We start from the raw sequence: 24,302 nt of genomic DNA, 5'->3' as shown, positions 1-24,302 counted from the left end.
GGAGGGATCAGGTGAAGGGAAATTGAGAAATTTAAAGAGAAAAGTCGAAGCAACAGAGCAGTGTAGTGGTTTGGATAAAGACAAACAGAGTGGGACAGCAAGGGACAGAGAGTTGGACAGTAATAGTGCATCAGCAAATAAGGTCCATGGAAAGAATAGTGGTAAAAAATAAAATTAAAGGCACTCTATCTGAATGCACAAAGCATTCATCATGAGATAGATGAACTAGCAGCACAAATAGAGATACATCATTTATGATTATGATTATGATTAGAGATACAGCACTGAAACAGGCCCTTCGGCCCACCGAGTCTGTGCCGAACATCAACCACCCATTTATACTAATCCTACACTAATCCCATATTCCTACCAAACATCCCCACCTGTCCCTATATTTCCCTACCACCTACCTATACTAGTGACAATTTATAATGGCCAATTTACCTATCAACCTGCAAGTCTTTTGGCTTGTGGGAGGAAACCGGAGCACCCGGAGAAAACCCACGCAGACACAGGGAGAACTTGCAAACTCCACACAGGCAGTACCCGGAATCGAACCCGGGTCCCTGGAGCTGTGAGGCTGCGGTGCTAACCACTGCGCCACTGTAATCACAATTACAGAGTCAAGGTTATAAGGTGAAAAAGGTTGGAAAATTATTATTCCAGAGTACGCAATATTTCGAAAAGAGAGACAGAATGGAAAAGGAGGATGACTATCCCTGATAGTAAAGGATGACATAAAGACAGGAGTAAGAAAGGATCTTGGCTCAGAAGATCAGGAAGTAGAATAAATATGGGTGGAGATTAGGAATAACAAGAGTCAGAAACTGCTGGTGGGAGTAGTTTATATATCCCATAACAGGAATTATACCATTGGACAGAACAGAAAGCAAGAAATAATTGAAGTTTAGAACAACAATAATGCAATAATCATATAGACTGGACATATCAAATTGGAAAAAGTAGTTTGGAAGAAGAGTTTGTAGAATACTTTTACAATCTTTTCCTGGAACAACACATTGTGAAACCAACTATGGATAAAGCTACTTTAGATCTGGTATTGTGCAATGAGGCAGTGTCGATTAGTAATCTCATAGTAAAAGTTCCTCTGGGGAAAAAGTGATCATAATACAATTGAACTGCATATTAAGTTTGAGAGCAACATACTTGAATCCAGAACAAGAATCTTAAACTTAAAGCTAATTAGATAGATATGAAGGGAGAGCTGGCTTATCTTAATGAACTAAAATGCAACAAATCCCCAGGACCTGATGGTCTATATCGTAGGATTCTTAAAAAAGGTAGCTCCAGAGATAATGAATAAGTGGTTATGATTTTCAAACATTTCCTAGATTCTGGAATGGTCCCAGTGGAATGAAAGTTAGGAAATGTAACACCATTATTCAAGAAAGGAGGGAGAGAGAAAACTAAGAACTATAGGTCAGTTAGCCTAACATCAGTCTTTGGGAAAATGCTGGAATCTATTAGTAGGTAAGTCTTAACAATGTACTTAGAAAATCATAGTATGATCAGAGTCAACGTGATTTTTATAAGAGGGAAATCATGTTTGACAATTTTTTTACAGTTTTCAATGGATGTAACTAGTAGGATAGATAAAGGGGAGTGAGTAGATGTAGTATACTTTGATTATATTAATAACTTAGACAAAGAGACCGAGAGTAATACATCTGAGTTTGCTGATGATACAAAGATAGGTGGGAATGTAAGTTGTGAGGAAGGCACAAAGAGGCTGCAAAGAGATCTAGACAGGCTAAGTGAGTGGGCAACAAGGTGGCAGATGGAGTATAATGTGAAGAACTGTGAGATTGTTCGCTCTGGTAGTAAGAATTGAAAAGCAGAACTTTTTTTGAAAAGGTGTGAAACTTTGAGTTGTTGATGTTCAGAGAGACTTGGGTGTACTCGCACAAGAAACACAAAAGGTTAAGCATGCAGTTACAGCAAACAATTAGGAAGGCAAATGGCATGTTGGCCGTTATTGCAAGGGTATTGGAGTACGAGAATAAGGAAGTTTTTCTACAATTATATAAGGCTTTGGTGAGACTACACCTGCAATACTGTGCACAGCTTTGGTCTCCATAAAAGAAGAAGGATATACTTGCATTGGAGGTGATACAACAAAGATTCACTAGATTGGTTCTTGGGATGAGACGGTTGTCCAATGATGACAGGCTGAGTAAATTGGACCTGTGTCTTCAGGAGTTCAGAGGAATGAGAGATGATCTCATGGAAATATACAAGATTCTGAAGAGGCTTGACAGGGTAGACACTGAGAGGTTGTTTCCTCTGGCTGGGGAATTCAGAACATGGGGGCACAGCCTCAGAATAAGGGGTTGATTATTTAGGACAGAGCCAGACAAGCTGCTTCGAAGAATCGGAGGAGGAGGAGGACAAGGGCAGCAGGAGGCCACATCCATTCAGGGAACAATTCTCATACGTGAACCTCAGCAAAGAACCAAAATTATAGAATCATAGAATCATTGCAGTACAGAAGGAGGCCATATAGCCCATCAAGTCTGTCCTGGCTCTCTGCAAGAACAACCCATTGAATCCCATGCCCTGTAATTCTGCAATTTTTTTAAATCTTCAGGTGCTTATTCAATTCCCCTTTGAAACCCACAATTGAATCTCCCTCCACCACTCTCTCAAGCAGTGAATTCTGGATCCTAACCACTCGTTGTGTAAAAAGATGTTTTCTTATGTTGCCTTTGTTCTTTTGCCAGTCACCTTAAATCTGTGTCCTCTCATTTTCTTCAGCTACTCTGTCTAGACCCCTCATGGTTTTGAATACCTCTATCAAATCTCCTCTCAACCTTCTCTCCTGTAAGGAGAACAGAGTGTGAGGCATTTACATCTGACTAAGGCTGTCCTCACTGAAATCCACAAGTGTAACCTCACAGCAGGGCAAGGACTGCATTGTCAGTGGCCGTGAAGGTGACCTTGGCCATGAAGTTTTATGTACTGGGCTCTTTCCAGGCTGGAACTGGTGATATTTGCAAGATTTTGCAATTTTCTGTTTCAATTTTGAGTAAGGGAGGTCACTGAGGCTGTGGGTTCAAAGAGAACTGAATACATTTCATTCTTCTTTCACCAGAGAGATGCACCTCTGACACAAGTACATGACTTCACAAGGATTGCAGGCACCTCTATGGTGCAGGGTACCACTGATTGTACACATGTCACTTTGCAGGCACCGCATGCCAACTCTGAGCTGCACCACACCCAAAAATGATTCCACTCCCTCAACATCCAGCTGGAGTGTGACCGTACAAAGTGAATCATGCAGGTTAATATCCAAGATCCTGGCAGCAGTAATGATTTCATTCTGCAGCAGTCCACTGTGCCATCTGCAAACCAAAAGTTTGCTACTGGGCATCAAGGGCTGTCTGTTGACCTCATTGCTGATGGTTTCGGTGTGCAACCCATGCACATGTGGGTGACATGCATGCAATGAAAGCGATGCTGCCAGACAAAATGTGATGGCGCAGACCATTGGCACGCTTAAACAATGCTTCTGCTGCCTGGACCACTATGGAGGAACCTTGCAATGCAGGTCAAAATCTGTGGTGGTCTGTTGCATCCTGCACAACTTTACCATCATGAGGACACAGCTCTTGCCACCAGCTATATAAAGGGCAGCTGAGGAGCAGGAGGAGGAAGAAGAAGAGAAGCAGGAGGAGGAAGGGGGGAGGCAACCTAGTTACCCCCTTTCTGGTGGGGCTGCCCATGAACAATTCATCTAACTGTGATACCAGTAATCACAACCCCAATTCTCCATTCCCACACCTTACATTCCCTCTGTTACTGACCATCACAGTGTCCAAATGGCTGCAATGGAAAAATAAAGGCAACACAAAATAAACATTCCAAACCAAATATATAAATCAAAGCATGCAATATTGGATACAAATATCAGCTAATCATCCTTGTCCATTCCCTTAGTGCCTGTCTTCCATGTGCCTTTACCTGTCCTAGTGCCCCTACATAGTGCTATGCCAGGAGTTTCAGTGTAGCTGGTGGAACACTGCTGACTTTCAGTGGAGGAGACTGCAGATGGCCTTGGACAATGACCTCAAACAGCTCTGGTCCTTGGAGGCCCAACTTTGGCATGGGCAGCAGTCTGGGTTGGCTGGCTGACAGGCAACAGCAAGGGCACTGACAGAGTGACAGTGGTGGGAGGACAAATCCTGTCATCCTGGGAGAGGACAGCAGGTCAGTGCTCCATGGAGCCACTGACCCAGGGTGGCACCTCAGCACTCATTTATCGAATAGAAAATGCTGGATATACTCAGCCACTCAGGGAAGTACTTGCTTAAAACATGCTGCATCTCTGATGAAATATCATCGACCTGAAACGTTAACTCTGTTTCTCTCTCCACAGATGCTGCCTGACCTGCTGAGTATTTCCAGCATGTCTGTTTTTACTTCAGATCTACAACATCTGCAGCATTTTGCTTTTATCTAAGCTGGCCTCTTTTTCTTCCATCCTCTGCAAGTCCAAGTAGCACAAATCAGAACACATGTACGAATGGAATGAGTTGTGGTTTTGCAGTACAGTGTACAACCAGATCTAATTTTGTCAGCGAACTACCTGACTTTCATGCTAGTAGTGCAATTGCATAATAAAGTAGCCCTGTGTTCTTTTTATTTCCTTTGCACATTTGTGCTTCCAGCTTTTAATAATGTTAGATGTTAGGTGAAGCGTACTGTTTATTTTAATAAGCTGAACCACTTAAATCCTCATGTACTGATAGACTCCTGGGACTATTTTAACTGCTGCTTTTATCTCCAGGTTAAATGGTCTATGCAAAAATTCTGCTTAATAGTGCCTAATTCTCTTCTTTGAAATAATAGGAGTAGCTACTGACCAGGTCATTGGTTCAAGGTAGGTATAGAATCATTACTGGTGTGGATCCTATTATAGCCAAGGCCATCTGTGAGGAATCTGTCATGTTCTCAATAACCATAGCAACAGCTGAAGCAAATATTGTGAACTTTGGAGTATGTTGACAGCAGCATGGATAGCAAGTTGGCTACAAAACAGAAAACAGAGTAGGGATTAAAGGTATTTACTTAGACTTGTGGAAGATAGGAAGCAATGTTCTACAGGTTTTGCTGCCGGGACCACCGTTGTTCACAATTTACAGAAATCATTTGGTTGCAAATCAGAGTATAATTTTGAAATTTGTGGATGACACCAATTTGGGGGTGTAGTTGCTGAGGAAGACCATGATAAATTATAAGAAATTGTTACTAAGCTTGTAGAATGGACGTATAAATGGCAAATAAATTTTGATGCAGCTAAGGTGTCAGCTGTGGCTCAATTGGCAGCACCTTTGCCTCTGAGTCAAAAGGTTGTGGTTTCACGTTCCACTCCATGAGACTTGAGTATAAATATCTCGGCTGACATGTGACACTGACATGCATCTCTGATGAAATATCATCGACCTGAAACGTTAACTCTGTTTCTCTCTCCACAGATGCTGCCTGACCTGCGGAGTATTTCCAGCATTTCTGTTTTTGCTTCAGATCTCCAACATCTGCAGCATTTTGCTTTTATCTAAGCTGGCCTCTTTTTCTTTTCTTTTCCATCCTCTGCAAGTCCAAGTAGCTCAAATAAGAACACATGTACGAATGGAATGAGTTGTGGTTTTGCAGTACAGTGTACAATCAGATCTAATTTTGTCAGCGAACTACCTGACTTTCATGCTAGTAGTGCAATTGCATAATAAAATAGCCCTGTGTTCATTTTATTTCCTTTGCACATTTGTGCTTCCTGCACAGTCGGAGGTGCTGTCTTTTGGATGAGATGTTAAACCGAGGCCCGGTCTGCTCTCTCAGGTGGATGTAAAAGATCGAGTGGCGCTACTTTGAAGAAGGGCAGGGGAGTTATTCCTGGTGTCCTGGCCAATATTTATCCCTCAATCAACACTACTAAAACATATTATTTAGTCATTATCACATTGCTGTTTAATGGGTTCTTGCTGTGTCATATTGGTTGTTGTGTTTCCTACATTAGAACAATGACTGCACCTTAAAAATTCCTCATTGACAGTAAAGTGCTCTGGAAAGTTCTGATGTGAAAGGCGCTATACAAATCCAAGTCTTTTTTTTCTTTTTTTGCAAGTGTGCCTTTTGGTGGGAGGAATAAGGAGGCCTCATACTCCTTGGAAAATAGGAATCTAAACGGGGTAGAGGAGTAAAGTCCAGATTCAAAAATCATAAAAGAGGCAAAGCAGATTAACAAAGCCACAAAAGATGCAAACAAAGCTCTAGAGTTCATTTCTATAAGAAAACAGTTGAAAAGCAGAGAAGTTGTATTAAACTTCTTTAGAAGATTGGTTAGTTAGTCCACATTTAGAATACTGTGCACAGCTCTGCTCTCCAGATTACAAAAAGGATATGGAGTTACTGGAGAAGCTGCAAAACAGATTTACAAGGATGATATCAGAACTGAGATGTTATAACTAATAGGGAAAACTGAACAGATTGAGACCCCTGTCTTTAGAAAACAGAAGACTGAGCGGTGACCTAATGGAAGTCTTTAAAATTATGAAGGTGTTTAATATAGTAGACGTAGAAAAGATGTTTCCATTTGTGGGGGAGACCAAACTGGAGGTCATAATTATATCATAGTCACGAATGAATCCAATAAAGAATTCAGGCAAAATTATTTACCCAGAGAGTGGTTAGAGTGTGAAACTTGCTACCACATGGAGTAATTGAGGCAATTGGCATAGATGCATTTTAGGGGAAGTACATGAAGGGGAAAGAAATGGAAGGATATACTGACAGGGTTAGATGAAATAGGGTGGTAAGAGGTTCATGTGAAGCATAAACACCAGCATAGAACATTTGGGCCAAATGACCATTTTCTGTGCCATAAAATCTGTGTTACATCAATATAGATGGGCCATTGGCCATTACCCCTACCAAGCCCACACACAGCCTTAATCCTGATCTTTGCATTTTATGCATACTCATTCGAATATCTTTCAAAGCGACAACACCTCAAGTAATTTTAAAGCAATTGAGCTGTATGATGCATTGTCACTTACTGATATCCAGATTGGCATGCAGGTTGTGCAAATGCCTGTCAATATGCAGGTGCTCCTTCAACTCTCAACACTACCTTTCTACTGAACCAACCAAATGCTGCCTTGAGGACTCAATTCTAAACTCAGGAGTAACTTTACTGTGTACCAGCCTATTCAGATTAAGTTCACTGAATGAGAATGAGAAGCACCCATTTGTTGTGAAGGTTAAGCACTTTAGAGCCCATCACAAGAAGGACCATATAAGTACCATAAGAACATAAGAAATGGGAGCAGGAGTAGGCCAATCAGCCCCTTCGAGTCTGCTCCACCATTCAATGAGATCATGGCTGATCTTCTAATTCAAAGCCATTTTCCTGCACTAGCCCCGTATCCCTTGATGTTTTGAATATGTAGAAACCTATCGATCTCAGTCTTGAACATACTCAATAACTGAGCTTCCACAGTCCTCTGGGGCAGAGAATTCCAAAGATTCACCACCCTCTGAATGAAGAAATTCTTCCTCATCTCAGTCCTAAATGGCCTACCCCTTATTCTGAGACTGTGTCCCCTGGTTCCAGATACCCCAGCCAGGGGAAACATCCTTCATGCATCTACCCTGTGGAGCCATGTAAGAATTTTGTATGTTTGAATGATATCAGCTCTCATTCTTCTAAATTCCAGAGAATAAAGTCCCAGCCTATTTAATACCAGCCCTGCTGAAGAAAGAACATGAAGAACGGGCAAGTGAATTCAAATCAGGATACCAAGCAAAGTCACCTAGAATCATTGAATGAATCATAAATTGGTAACAGCATAGAAGGAGACCATTCAGTCCATCAAGCCCATGCTGGCTGTCCACAAGAGCAATTTAACTAGTCTCACTCCCAGGCCCCTTCCATGTAGCCCTGCTAATTTTTTCCTTTCAGGTGCTTATCCAGTTCTCTTTTGAAATTGAATCATCCTTCACCCCCCACCCCCTATCACCCCCGCCCCCTCACCACTTTCAGGCAGTGCATTCCAGATCCAAACCATTCGCTGCATGAAAATGTTTTCCTCATGTCACCTTTGGTTCTTTTGCCAATCACTTTAAATTTGTGTCCTCTGGTTCTCGACCCTTTTGTCAATGGGAACATTAATCTACCTCTAAATCAACTGTATAAAGGTCACCGCCTCCAGGACAGGTAATGGTGATATTGTGCCACCAGCTTCAGATGTAGGCAACATCATTCTGAATAATCCTCTTGATATCCTCCTTGTAATCCATCTCCCAGAGGAATTCCAAAGAAATGTCCATCCTACCAATGGGGTTGCTGAATATTACAGTGAGACACCAAAAATTGCTAATACAGGTCAAATAAAAATATAACGGTAACTCGGACACAAGAGCCCCAAAAAATAGCCTGAATTTCCTTGTGCGTTCACCCGATCTCCTACTATAACTTTGGTAGGACATTGGCAGAACCCATTTTCAGCCATTTATATTCTTGCTCTGCGGCTTTCGCCAAGTTCCTATGAAGTTATAACAACTCCACAGAAATTCAGAGCAGAGAAGAAAGCCACAAAATTAAAAAAATATATATGCATATGAATCTAAGGGTGATGCAACTTTAAGAAGTGTATGAAGGCACTTTCAGTGGCGATGTGTTGGCAGTCCTGCTTTCTGCTCCAACTTTTTATAATTGATCTGGATGAGCTTGCACCAATGGCACAAATTTTCAGATGGCATAGGACATGCCACCCAGATGCATATAATATTGATGCATATGGTAATGATGGAGCAGTGCAAGCCTGGTTCAGCCCAGCACACCTTCAGTAGTGCCAAAACCTGCACCAGGCCACTACCTCCAGTGTTCTGACCCAGCTGCACCTGTTTCAGCCCCACAGAAAAGCTAAAGGAATTTGGCAAATTCTTACGTTGCATGAGTAACAGCAGGTGCTCCAAAAGTAGTAGGTATTATTGAATCTAGTAGTCATTTCATCCATTGAGTTGTCCCTCATTAAACAACCAGCAAATGTCACTGAGTATCTGCTGTGCCATATGTTCTTAACTCAGGAGAAAATGGATGAAGGTTGCCAGGCTAACTTGGCCTTTTCTTCTTCCTAGGTCATATAAAACTCTGCTGCATGTGTCCTAACTTATACCAAATCTTGTTCACATATCAGCTTATGCTTGCTGACCAAACTGGCTTCCATTTAAGCACCGCTTCAATTTAAAAATTCTCATCCTTGTTTTCAATTCTCTCCATGGCCTCAGTCCTCACTATCTCTGCAATCTCCTTCAGTTCTACAACTCTCCAAGATATCTGTGCTCTTGAGAATCCATGATTTTAATCAGTCCACCGTTGGTGGTTGTGCCTTCAGCTTTGGAATTCCCTTCCTAAATTTCTCTGTCTTTCGACCGCTCTTTTCTCCTTCAAGATCCTCCTTAAAACATAACTCTTCAACCAAGCATACCTTACGGTCATTGTCCCAGACACCGCCATCACCATCGCCAGGTAAGTCCCATCCCACCGGCAGGACAGGCCCAGCAGAGGCAGTGGCACAGTAGTACACAGTTGGGATGGAGTTACCCTGGAAGTCCTAAACATTGACTCCGGACCCCATGAAGTCTCATGGCATCAGTTCAAACATGGACAAGGAAACTTTCTGCTGATTACCACCGACTGGCCTCCCTCAGCTGATGAATCAGTACTCGTCCACGTTGAACACCACTTGGAGGAAGCACTGATGGTGGCAAGGGCACAGAACGTACTCTGTTTGGGGGACTTCAATGTCCATCACCAAGAGTGGCTCCGTTGCACCACTACTGACCGAGCTGGCTGAGTCCTAAAAGTCATAGCTGCTAGACTGGGTATGCGACAGGTGGTGATGAAACCAACAAGAGGGAAAAACATAATTGACCTCACCCTCACCAATCTGCCTGCTGCAGATGCATCAGTCCATGACAGTATTAGTAGGAGTGGCACCGCGCAGTCCCTGTGGAGATGAAGTCCCGTCTTCACATTGCGGGTACCCTCCATCGTGTTGTGTGGCACTACCACCGTGCTAAATGGGATAGATTTCGAACAGATCAAGTAATTCAAAACTGGGCATCCATGAGGCGCTGTGGGCCATCAGCAGCAGCAGAATTGTACTCAACCACAATCTGTGATCTCATGGCCTGGCATGTCCCCCACTCTACCATTACTATCAAGCCAGGAGACCAACCCTGGTTCAATGAAGAGTGCAGGACGGCATGCCAGGAGCAGCACCAGGCATACCTCAAAATGAGGTGTCAACCTGGTGAAGCCACAACAGGGGACTACTTGCATGTCAAACAGCGTAAGCAGCATGCAATAAACATAGCTATGCGATCCCATAACCAACAGATAAGATCTAAGCTCTGTAGTCCTGCCACATCCAGCTGTGAATGGTGGTGGACAACTAAACAACTAACTGGAGGAGGTGGCTCCACAAATATCCCCATCCTCAATGATGGGGGAGCCCAGCATATCCGTGCGAAAGATAAGGCGGAAGCATTTGCAACAATCTTCAGCCAGAAGTGCTGAGTTGATGATCCATCTCGGCCTCCTCCTGAGGTCCCCAACATCACAGATGCCAGACTTCAGCCAATTCGATTCACTGTGCGTGATATCAAGAAACGACTGAAGGCACTGAATACTGCAAAGGCTATGGGCCCTGACAATATTCCAGCAACAGTACTGAAGACCTGTGCTCCAGAACTTGCTGTGCCCCGAGCCAAGCTGTTCCAGTACAACTACAACACTGGCATCTACCCGGCAATGTGGAAAATTGCCCAGGTATGTCCTGTACACAAAAAGCAGGACAAGTCCAACCCGACCAATTACCGCCCCATCAGTCTACTCTCAATCATCAGTAAAGTGATGGAAGGTGTCATCAACAGCGCCATAAAGCAGCACTTGCTTAGCAATAACCTGCTCAGTGACACTCAGTTTGGGTTCCACCAGGGCCACTCAGCTCCTGACCTCATTACAGCCTTGGTTCAAACATGGACAAAAGAGCTGAACTCAAGAGGTGAGGTGAGAGTGACTGCCCTTGACATCAAGGCAGTATTTGACCGAGTATGGCATCAAGGAGCCAGAGCAAAACTGAAGTCAATGGGAATTGGGGGAAAACACTATGCTGGTTGGAGTCATACCTAGCTCAAAGGAAGATGGTTGTGGTTGTTGGAGGTCAATCATCTGAGCTCCAGGACATCACTGCAGGAGTTCCTCAGGGTAGTGTCCTAGGCCCAATCATCTTCAGCTGCTTCATCAATGACCTTCCTTCAATCATTAGGTCAGAAGTGGGGATGTTCAAAAATGATTGCAGTGTTCAGCACCCTTCGTGATTCCTCAGATACAGAAGCAAACCGCGTAGAAATGCAGCAAGACCTGGACAATAACCAAGCTTGGGCTGATAAGTGGCAAGTAACATTCACGCCACACAAGTGCCAGGCAATGACCATCTCCAACAAGAAAGAATCTAACCATCTCCCCTTGACATTCAATGGCATTAACATCGCTGAATCCCCACTATCAACATCCTGGAGGCTACCATTGACCAGAAACTGAACTGGAGTAGCCATGTAAATACAGTGGCTACAAGAGCAGGTCAGAGGCTAGGAATCCTGTGGCGAGTAACTCATTTCCTGACTCCCCAGTACCTGTCCACCATCTACAAGGCAAAAGTCAGGAATGTGATGAAATACTCTCCACTTGCCAGGATGGGTGCAGCTCCAACAACACTCAAGAAGCTCAACACCATCCAGAGCAAAGCAGCCCACTTGATTAGCACCCCATCCACAAACATTCACTCCCTCCACCACCGACGCACAGTGGCAGCAGTGTGTACCATCTACAAGATACACTGCAGGAATACACCAAAGCTCTTTAGACAGCAGCTTCCATACCGCGACCTCTAACAACTAGCAGGACAAGGGCAGCAAATTCATGGGAATACCACCACCTGCAAATTCCCCTCCAAGTCACACACCATCCTGACTTGGAACTATATTGCCATTCCTTCACTGTCGCTGGGTCAAAAGGCTATGGACCCTGACAATATTCCGGCAATAGTACTGAAGACCTGTGTTCCAGAACTTGCCGAGCCGCTAGCCAAGCTGTTCCAGTACAGCTACAACACTGGCATCTACCCGGCAATGTGGAAATTGCCCAGGTACATCCTGTGCACAAAAAGCAGGACAGGTCCGACCCGACCAATTAACACCCCATTAGTTTACTCTCAATCATTAGTAAAGTGATGGAAGGTGTCATCAACAGCGCCATAAAGCAGCACTTGCTTAGCAATAACCTGCTCAGTGACGCTCAGTTTGGGTTTCACCAGAGCCATTCAGCTTCTGACCTCATTGCAGCCTTGGTTCAAACATGGACAAAAGAACTGAACTCAAGAGGTGAGGTGAGAGTGACTGCCCTTGACATCAAGACAGCATTTGTCCGAGTATGGCATCAAGGAGCCCTAACAAAATTGGAGTCAATGGGAATTGGGGGAAAACTCTCCACTGGTTGCAGTCATACCTAGCACAAAGGAAGATGACTGTAGTTGTTGGAGGTCAATCGTCTGAGCTCCAGGGCATCACTGCAGGAGTTCCTCAGGGTAGTAGCCGAGGCCCAAGCATCATCAGCTGCTTCATCAATGACCTTCCTTCAATCATAAGGTCAGAAGTGGGGATGTTCGCTGATGATCGCACAATGTTCAGCACCATTCGTGATTCCTCAGAAACTGAAGCAGTCCGCGTAGAAATGCAGCAAGACATACAAAATATCCAGGCTTAGGGTGATAAGTGGCAAGTAACATTCGTGACACACAAGTGCCAGGCAATGACTATCTCCGACAAAAGAGAATCTAACCATCTCTCCTTGACACTCAAAGAACAAAGAACAAAGAACAGTACAGCACAGGAACAGGCCATTCGGCCCTCCAAGCCTGCGCCGATCTTGATGCCTGCCTAAACTAAAACATTCTGCACTTCCGGGGTCTGTATCCCTCTATTCCCATCCTCTTCATGTATTTGTCAAGATGCCTCTTAAACGTCTCTATGGTACCTGCTTCCACCACCTCCCCCGGCAACAAGTTCCAGGCACTCACCACCCTCTATGTAAAGAACTTGCCTCGCACATCCCCTCTAAACTTTGCCCCTCTCACCTTAAACCTATGTCCCCTAGTAACTGACTCTTCCACCCTGGGAAAAAGCTTCTGACTATCCACTCTGTCCATGCCGCTTATAACTTTGTCAACCTCTATCATGTCGCCCCTCCACCTCCGTCGTTCCAGTGAAAACAATCCGAGTTTATCCAACCTCTTCTCATAGCTAATGCCCTCCAGACCAGGCAACATCCTGGTAAACCTCTTCTGCACCCTCTCCAAAGCCTCCACGTCCTTCTGGTAGTGTGGCGACCAGAATTGCACGCAATATTCTAAGTGTGGCCTAACTAAAGTTCTGTACAGCTGCAGCATGACTTGCCTATTTTTATACTCTATGCCCCGACCGATGAAGGCAAGCATGCCGTATGCCTTCTTGACTACCTTATCCACCTGCGTTGCCACTTTCAGTGACCTGTGGACCTGTACGCCCAGATCTCTCTGCCTGTCAATACTCCTAAGGGTTCTGCCATTTACTGTATACTTCCCACCAGCATTAGACCTTCCAAAATGCATTACCTCACATTTGTCCAAATTAAACTCCATTTGCCATTTCTTCGCCCAAGTCTCCAACCGATCTATATCCTGCTGTATCCTCTGACAATCCTCATCAATGTCCGCAACTCCATCAACCTTTGTGTCGTCCACAAACTTACTAATCAGACCAGCTACATTTTCCTCCAAATCATTTATATATACTACAAACAGCAAAGGTCCCAGCACTGATCCCTGCGGAACACCACTAGTCACATCCCTCCATTCAGAAAGGCACCCTTCCACTGCTACCCTCTGTCTTCTATTGAATCCCCCACTATCAACATTCTGGGGGTTGCCATTGACCAGAAACTGAACTGGAGTAGCCATATAAGTAACATGGCTACAAGAGCAGGTCAGATGCTCGTAACCCTGAGGCGAGTAACTCACCTCCTGACTCCCCAAAGCCTCTCCACTATCTACAAGGCACAAGTCAGGAATGTGATGGAATACTCTCCACTTGCCTGGATGGGTGCAGCTCCAACAACACTCAAGAAGCTGGATACCATCCAGGACCAATGGGGTGCTTGATTGGCACTCCATTCACAAACATTCACTCCCTCCATCACCAATGCACAGTGGCAGCAGTGTGTCCCATCTACAAGATGCACTGCAGCAACGCACCAAGGTTCCTTCAATAGCAGCTTCCAAACCGTGACCTCTACCACCTTGAAAGACAAGGGCAGCAAATGCATGGGAACACCACCACCTGCAAGCTCTCCTCCAAGCCACACACCATCCTGACTTGGAAATATATCACCGTTCCTTCACTGTTGCTGGGTCAAATTTTCTTCCTGACAGCACTGTGGGTGTACCTACCCCACATGGACTGCAGCGCTTCAAGAAGGCAGCTCACCACCACCTTCTCAAGGGCAATTAGGGATGGGTAATAAATCCTGGCCCAGCTAGCGACACCCACATCCCATGAATGAATAAAAAAAACTTTTGGCGATTGCTGTAATCTTTCATTATGTCTCTCAGTGTCAGATTTTATTTAATAATGCTCCTGTGAAACACTTTGGAATGTTTTATTATGTTAAAGACACTATATAAATACAAGTTGTTGTTGTTGTAATGCTTGTTGATGTAAGCAAATTTGCAAATTAAGGTTATTAGGACATGGTTGCTGGTTGAGCAGGATTTGGTGTGATAAAGGATAGGAGTCAGTAGAGTTTTGGATGACCTGAAGTTTATAAAGCATGAGGGATGGGAGGCCAACCAGGAGACCATTGGAATTATTGAATCTGGAGATGGCAGAGGCATGAAGTAGAATTTCAGCAGCAGATAGGATTAGGTTATCGCTGGAACTGGAAAAATACAATCGTTGTAGTGGAGAGGATTGAAAGGACAGCTCAGGGGTCAAATTGGATGGCATAATTGTCAACAGTCTGGTTCAGCCTGAGATAGTGACTAGGGAAAGGAATGGAGTTTATGGTGAAGGTATAGAATTTGTACAGTGATGAGGCGGGGGAGATTGGTACTGATGGTGATAGCTTTGATCTTTCCAATGTTTAGCTGCAGCAAATTTCAGCTCCATGAGACTCCAGTTCCATATTATGTGGTTGACTCTTAATGGCCTCTGAAGTGACCTGTAAGCCATTCAGTTTGAAATACAATGACTACAAGTGCTGCCACCATTTTCTCAGGGCAACAAAGTTAAAGTGAAATATAAGATTTGAAAGCATATTCACAATTATGTAATGACTTCTTTAGATTTTATATTCAGCAAAAAAAAAAATTGCAAGGCTACAGGGAAAAGGCAGAGGAGTTGGACTAGATGAGTTGCTCTTACAAAGAACCAGCACAGACACAATGGGCCAAATGGCTTCTCTGCTGTAACCATTCTATGATTCTAAATGCTTTAAAATTGGGGAATTCCACCTGAATCAAAATAGAAATGGAGGATCATTGCAGATAATGTAGTAAATTGGATCCATTGGGCTTCACCTATAATGCAGCCAGATCAAAAACATAGTTCTATACAGTCTGTGATCTCTTTCATGGTACCAAGGACAGCTAATATTAATAACTATGCGGAATGTAGACTTTACACTACCTTTTAATGGTTTGTGGCTCTATGCCAGGTAAAGTTCATTAGCATGCAGAACATGCACATTTACCTCTACCCAGCAGTCACCATCTTTTTGATTACTTAATGAGGCATGCTGTTTTAACATGAACTAGCAGAGAAAAGTGATGGCTTTGAAGACTATCACTGCTCCTCATTCAACCTGTCATCAACTCCTCAGAAGCTCAAAGTTCTTTTTGCCCAATCAGCTGAGGTTCCGTAGTATGCATTTACTGCTGATTATGGTATGTTCCTGTTGGCAGTAAAGCACCACTTATGCTAATTACTGTTATTTCCACATTGTTCACGAAATAATAAACACAGCAGTCGTGCAATGGGGACTCATTTGAATAATCAAAATTATTATTGTCCCAGTTTATTGCTGTGCTAAAATTCTATTTTTGTTTCTCTGTTCTCTGAACACTTATTGTTAAAATGGAATCTCAATTCATGGATCGTCTAAAATTAATTCATAAAAAAAATCATTATGTCTCCCCAGTTGATTTTCCACATTCATGTCCTCAGATTACAGTTATTACATCACCATTTTGAAGCAGCAATGCAAGAACATTGAGACTATTGGTAACAGGTGAGTATTGCTCACCTTTCCTTCACATCGCTTCTCTCCAGTTAGGTTGAGACCCAACTCAAAGAGTTATCGTACAACTTCAGTCCTGCTGCAAAGTGGAACTGCTTTCCAACAGTGCTAAAGCTGCAATACAAATACACCCTTAATTTCTCAGGAATTTTGTGACTAATTTACATTTTACGCCCAAGCATCAAGGGAAGGTCATACCTCTGGGGGAGGTGACACTTCATGCTATCTCTGAACTGTGCCACACAACACCAAGGACCTTTGTCGAAGATGCAAGTAACAAATTCACATAAAATAAAATATAGCCTTTTGAGTGTAATTAACAAGTTTTGCTGTATTGTGGACAGTTTTGTGAGGTGAATTAATAGATGCATCAAACCGGGCTGAGACTATCCAAGCTCATCTCAGCAAGGACCCTTACAGCTGACAGAGACTCTTACATTTTATCAGTCTGTCCTGGATTCAGACCGTCATGGAAACTAAACCACTGACTGAGTTATTCATTAAAAAGGTGTTGTTGATTTATTATCCTGATTATGTTGATCAATCACAGTAATGCAATGATCAATGGCTGCAAATGAGTAATAGGGATGGAATTTACTCTGGAGGTTCAGAGGACATCATTGCTTAAAGCAAAGCTTGAGTGGTTTCTGGATTCTGTGCGTGGGATTTCCATTCCATGGTCAGGGCCCATGCGCCGCTTTCACTGCCGGGTCTTGATGCTGCAGAGCATTGGCAACATGCACACATTGCAATTTTAATTGGCAAAGCAATAATTGTCTCAGAGTCGCATTCGCCACCCAATTATCAGCAGCGGAGGCGAGAAGCTGGTGGGACACAGGGAGGAGCAGGCCCGATTTAAAGGTCATTGCTGAGATTGTTGTTCATCTCAAGGATGGAGGCTGAAGCTGAGCAGAGGGCAGTGGGTATGGAGGACACCCATATCAGGGCAGACCCCCTCGATTTGTCTGATGCCTCACTTGAGATGCTTCTGGAGGCAGTGACAGCACGGAGAAGCATCCTGTTGCCTGCCAGTGGCTATAGAAAGCCTGCAAAGCTCAGCAAGAAAGTATGGCTGGAGGTGGCTCAGCAGCAGAAGAGTGGTGAGGAGGAACTGAGTCCAGTGCAGGAAACACTTCAATGGCCTGCTTAGATTCTGGCAAGGTGACTCCAAAGATAGATCCACATAGCATGCCTCCTAGTCAGCAGTCACCAAAGTGAGGGCATCCTGAGGGTACATTGAGTGGATTTAAGACTAGTATTTTAAACTTAAATAAGGGCAACTATGTGGGCTTGAAAGCTGAGTAGCTGAAGTGAACTGGGTTACTAGGCTAGAAGATAGAGCAATAGAGAAGCAGTGGCAGACATTTAAGGGGATATTTCAGAATGCTCACGATAAATATATTCCTACTATAAAGAAAAATTCTAAGGGGAGGACCTACCATCCAGGTTAACTAAAGAAGTGAAGGAAAGCATCAAACTTAAGGAAAAAGCATATAATTGCGCAATAGTGAGTGGCAGGTCAGATGATTGGTCAGAATATAAAGAATGGCAGAGAATAACTAAAATATTAATCAGGAAAAAGAAATTAGAGTATGAGAGGAAGATAGCGAGAAATGTAAAAATGGATAGCAAGAGTTTCTACGGGTATTTAAAAAGGAAAAGAGTAAGTAAAGTGAGTGTTGGTCCTCTAGAGAGTGAGAATGGGGAGTTAGTAGTAGATAACAAGGAAATGGTGGATAAAATGAAGTAATATTTTGCTTCTGTCTTCATTATAGAGGACACAAAAACATTGCAGTAATAGCTGTAAATCAGGAGGTGGAAGGAAGAGAGGAATTTGGTGAAATTACAATCACCAGGGAAGCTGTACTGAGTAAACTGATGGAGCTGCGGGCTGATAAGTCCCCGGGTTCTAATGGGCTTCATCCTAGGATCTTAAAAGAGGTAACTAATGAAATAATAGATGTGTTGGTGTTAATTTTTCAAAATTCGCTAGATTCTGGAAAGGTTCCACCAGATTGGAAAGTAGCAAATATAACCCCTCTATTCAAGAAAGGGGTGGGGGGGGGGGGTGGGGAGGTGGGTGCAGAAAACAGGTAACTATAGGCCAGTTAGCTTGACGTCTATCGTGGGGTAGGTGTTAGAATCGATCATTAAGGAGCTTATAGCTGGGCACTTAGAAGAACTCAAGGTAATCGGGAATAGTCAGCATGGTTTTGTGAAATGGATTTGACAAGGTGCCACATAAAAGGTTATTGCGCAAAGTAGGAGCTCATGGTGTAGGGTGTAACATATTAGTATGGATAGCAGATTGGCTGGTTGGCAGAAAACTGAGTGTATGCATAAATGGGTCCTTTTCTGATAGGCAGGAAGTGATGAGTGGAGTCCCGCAGGGGTCTGTCTGGGGCCTCAACTTTTAATAATTTATATCAATGACTTAGATGAGGGGAGCGATGGCATGGTAGTTAAATTTGCAGATGACACAAAGATAGGTAGGAAAGTATGTTGTGAAGAGGACATAAGGGAGGTTGCAGACCACTATAGATAGGTTGATTGAGTGGGCAAAAATTTGGCAGATGGAGTATAATGTGGGAAAATGTGAAGTTGTTCACTTTGGCATCTAAGGTGCTCAATAAATGCAAGCTGTCATTGTTGAACTTAGCTTTGATTTTTCCTTTATTTAATTATTAATAATTTCAATTCTGTACAGGCTTCTGTTGTATTTGTGGAGACCATCACTAATCAAGCAAGAATGTTGGGTGCTGGGGATTTGCAGCTGCAGAAATGCAACATTCGCACCACAATATCAGAATTTATCACTGTGATATAATGTAATATAGGCTTGTTTCTGGGCAGAATATGTAAATAGTCTGTGAGTGTCATCACAGGAAGTGATGTAACAGAATTTGTATTGTGCCTCATGTAGAGTGAAAGTGGAAACCATAGAAGTCAAATGCATGAAAATAAACTTCTGTTCCAGTGACTGTCAATCTCTCAGATATTCTGTTATATGACTGACTAGCATCAGAATATTACAATCACAACAATGCAACTCGCATTACTGCGAGCTAAACAAGACAAGTGAAGAACCTGCATTTATATAGTACCTTTCACACCAGAAGGATGTCCCAAAGCACTTTGTAACCAGTACATTACTTTTGAAGTTCAGCTACTGTTGTCTTATACACACACAGCAGTCAATTAGTATTCAGCAATGTCCCACAAGAAGCAGTGAGATGAATGTCCCATTAACCTGTTTTGGTGGGCTAGCTAAGAGACGCATGTTTTCCAGGACAATGAGAGAACTCTGCTCCTCATCTTCAACGAATGCAATGGGATCTTTTGCATCTACCTGACAGTGCATAAAATCAGTTTGCTGTCTCATCTTAAAGATGGAAGTTGAGAAGCAAAATGGGTGTGATCACATTATTACGGGTATTCCTAGGCCTCCAAATGTGTGAGAGAGATACAGGAGCAAATCAGCAAGGAAATTACAGAGATGTGCAAGAACTATAGAGTAGTAATATTGGGGGACTTTAATTACCCAAATTATGATTGGGATAAATTTAGAGTAAAGGGTAAGGAGAGGGAAGAATTTCTGAAATGTGTTCAGGAGAACTTCCTTGGTCAATATATTCTCAACCCAACTAGAAACGATGCATTGCTGGATCTGGTGCTGGAAAATCATGTGGGCCAAGTGTATCAAGTGTGTGTTGGGAGCACTTGGGGTAAGAGTGACCATCATATCATAAGGTTGTTATGAACAGGTGAGAAGGAGGTCTAGGGGTTCCCTCTCAGCCTTTGCCTGGTTTAAACATAACAGGGTTTAATTTTAGAAACACCATGTTTTCAGCTCCCCTTCAGTGAATCCTTGTTCACTGCTCCAATTGTAAGGCAAAGAAATCAAACAGGTTTCCTTAGATTTAAACAACAAAGGTAGAAGTTTATTAATCTTAAACTCTAATCTGGTTAACGACTACGAATATGCGACGCGACCACGCTAGCATTCATACGCGATAAACACACATGCAGATAGAGACAGTAAAAGTAGAAGGAATAAAGGGGAAAAGTTTGAGGCAATATCTGGTAGTTACAGTCCTTTATGTTCAATGTAGAGTCTTGGGTTGCCAGAAAGTCTTGCAATTCGTTGGGGCCCAGTTCACGCTTCAACTTGTTCCGATGTAAGAGTCTTTTCTCTCTTGAGGTTTTTGTGTCTTCCGTGGGTCCGGTGGCTTGTGAGAAAGCGAGAGAGAGACAGCAAGGCGGGAGACTTGCTTGTTTCAGCTTCAGTTGCACACTGCCTTGTGAATTCAAACTGCCCTGTGGCTAGTTCAAAAAAGCTGGACCAGCCATTTAGTCATGTGAGCAGCTGGTTTAACCAGTCTGGTTCTGTGGATTGTATCATCTTCGAAGGGTCTGAAATGCGCTTCCTTATACCTTCAATGTCTGATGATCAAAATCCATTTGGGTTAATTGGAGCAGGGAATAGCCCTTTGTCTCCACAAGCAGCATCTCTTAGTATGCAAATGTCCTTCCAGCCCAGTGTCTAGTGATCTTCAAACAAGTCATTCCTTCACTCCATCAACAGTTTAAAATCAATGTTCATATGAAAAAATTAATATGCCTCATTGTTGGCAATGGGGGATCTGCATGACAAGGCATAGACTCATAATGCAGAAAAACAAGGAACAAAATAAGATTGAACATCTAGATTGGAAGAGGGCTAATTTCAATGTGATGAGAAGGGATCTAGCCAGGGTAGAATGAAATCAAAGACTGACAGGGAGATCTATATCAGAGCAATAGGTTATCTATAAGGAAGAGCTGCTGCAGCTATAGGCTCGGTACATTCCAATGAGGGTGAAAGGTAAGGGAACCAAGTACAGGGCTCCTTGGATGAGGAGGGAGATAGAGGTTATGATGAAAAAAATAAGAGGGTGTGTGATGCATGTCAGGTGAATTCTTCAAGTGAGAACCAGTCCATATACAATAGGTTGAGAGGGGAGGTGAAGAGGAAAATTGGACTGGCAAAGAGAGAATATGAGAATAGAATGGCAATCAAGATAAAAGAGAACCCAAAAATCTTCAAGCGGCATATAAATAGTAAGCAGGTAGTAAGGGGTGGAGTGGGGCCTATTAGTGACAAAGAGGGTAATATATGCGTAGAGGCACAGGTAAGGCTAATATACTCAATGAGTAATAAAAGCAAAATACTGTGGATGCTTGAAATCTGAAATAAAAACAAGAAATGCTGTAACCACTCAGCAGGTCTGGCAGCATCTGTGGAAAGAGAAGCAGAGTTAACGTTTCGGGTCAGTGACCCTTCTTCGGAACTATTTAAACAGTGGGGAAAGTCTTCGCTCGAGTCGCTTTAAACAGGCTCCAGAAGCTGGCTGAGCGTGTCTACCCTGAGGCACAGTGTGGCTTTCGAGCAGAGAGATCCACCATTGACATGCTGTTCTCCCTTCGACAGCTACAGGAGAAATGCCGTGAACAACAGATGCCCCTCTACATTGCTTTCATTGATCTCACCAAAGCCTTTGACCTTGTCAGCAGACTTGGTCTCTTCAGACTACTAGAAAAGATTGGATGCCCACCAAAGCTACTAAATATCATCACCTCATTCCATGACAATACGAAAGGCACAATTCAGCATTGCAGCGCCTCATCAGACCCCTTTCCTATCCTGAGTGGCATGAAACAGGGCTGTGTTCTCGCACCTACACTGTTTGGGATCTTCTTCTCCCTGCTGCTCTCTCATGCGTTCAAGTCTTCAGAAGAAGGAATTTTTCTCCACACAAGTGTCCTTGGGGATCAACCTTGCCCAGCTAAGAGTGAAGACCAGAGTACGGAAAGTCCTCATCAGGGAACTCTTCTTTGCTGACGATGCTGCATTAACATCTCACACTGAAGAGTGTCTGCAGAGACTCATCGACAGGTTTGCGGCTGCCTGCACCGAATTTGGCCGAACCATCAGCCTCAAGAAAACGAACATCATGGGACAGGACGTCAGAAATGCCCCATCCATAAATATCGGCGACCACACTCTGGAAGTGGTTCAAGAGTTCACCTACCTAGGCTCAATTATCACCAGTAACCTGTCTCTCGATGCAGAAATCAACAAGCGCGTGGGAAAGGCTTCCACTGCTGTGTCCAGACTGGCCAAGAGAGTGTGGGAAAATGGCGCACTGACACAGAACACAAAAGTTCAAGTGTATCAAGCCTGTGTCCTCAGTACCTTGCTCTACGGCAGCGAGGCCTGGACAACGTACGTCAGCCAAGAGCGACGTCTCAATTCATTCCATCTTCGCTGCCTCCGGAGAATCCTTGGCAACAGGTGGCAGGACCGTATCTCCAACACAGAAGTCCTCGAGGCGGCCAACATCCCCAGCATATACACCCTACTAAGCCAGCGGCGCCTGAGGTGGCTTGGCCATGTGAGCCGCATGGAAGATGGCAGGAACCCCAAGGACACATTGTACAGCGAGCTCGTCACTGGTATCAGACCCACCAGCCGTCCTTGTCTCCGCTTTAAAGACGTCTGCAAACGCAACATGAAGTCCTGTGACATTGATCACAAGTCATGGGAGTCCGTTGCCAGCGATCGCCAGAGCTGGTGGGCAACCATAAAGACGGGGCTAAAGTGTGGCGAGTCGAAGAGACTTCGCAGTTGGCAGGAAAAAAGACAGAAGCGCAAGGAGAGAGCCAACTGCGTAACAGCCCTGTCAACCAATTTTATCTGCAGCACCTGTGGAAGAGTCTGCCACTCTAGAATTGGCCTTTATAGCCACTCCAGGCGCTGCTACACAAGCCATTGACCACCTCCAGGCGCTTACCCATTGTCTCTCGAGACAAGGAGGCCAAAGAAAGAAAAGACTTTGTATCAGTGTTCACTAAGGAGGTGGAATCTGACAAAATATCCATAGAAACGGAGACAGTAGCGGCAATCGATAATGTAAAAATTGAGAGGGGGAGGTACTAAAAAGGCTGGCTATGCTTCAGGTTGGTCAGTCACCTGATCTGGATGTTTGCATCCAAGATTGCTAAAGGAAGTGGAGATAGCAGAAAAGCTTGCCATAATCTTCCAGTTTTTCCTGGATACGGAGGAGGTGCCAGAGGATTGGACAGTGGCAAATGTGACACCCTTATTCAAGAAAGGGTGTAAAGGCAGTCCTCGCAACTACAGGCCAGTTAGTTTAACATCAGTGGTATGTAAGGTTTTAGAAACAACAATTAGGAAAAACTCAACACACACTTAGAGTGGTTTGAGTTAATTAAGGATAGCCAGCACAGATTGTTAAAAGGCAGACCATGCTTGACTAATTTAATTGAATTTTCTGATAATGTAATTGAGAAGGTTGATGACGGGAATGCAGTGGATATTGTTCATATGGTTTTTAAGAAAGCGTTTGATAAGCTACAGCAATAAAGTTGGTTAACAAAATTGAGGCTCATGGAATATAAGGGTCAGTGTCCAACTGAATAAAAAATGGCTCAAGGACAGAAAACAGTGAGTCATAGTAAATTGTTGTTTTTCTGAATGGAGGATGGTAGACAGTGGTATCCTCCAGGAGTCAGTGCTGGGACCACTGCTTTTTTTGCTATATATATAAATGACTTGGATTGTGGAATACAGAGTGGAACCTCAAAATTTGCTGATGACACCAAACTTGGAGGTTTGGCGAACAGTAAGGATGATATGAACTGCCTGCAACAGCACATAGATAAGCTAGCAGAATGGGCAGAGAGGTTGCAGATGGAATTTAATATTGACAAGTGTGAGGGGATGCATTTTGGCAGAAGGAATAGGAAGAGACAATATAGACTTAATGGCACAGTTCCAAAGAGTATGCAGGAATAGAGAGACCTGGGGGTGCATATGCATCAT

The sequence above is a fragment of the Heterodontus francisci genome, chromosome 1, assembly GCF_036365525.1.
Source record: "Heterodontus francisci isolate sHetFra1 chromosome 1, sHetFra1.hap1, whole genome shotgun sequence".
NCBI classification, from domain to species: domain Eukaryota; kingdom Metazoa; phylum Chordata; class Chondrichthyes; order Heterodontiformes; family Heterodontidae; genus Heterodontus; species Heterodontus francisci.
The sequence above is the reverse complement of the archived record's forward strand: the minus strand, read 5'-3'. Positions refer to the sequence as shown.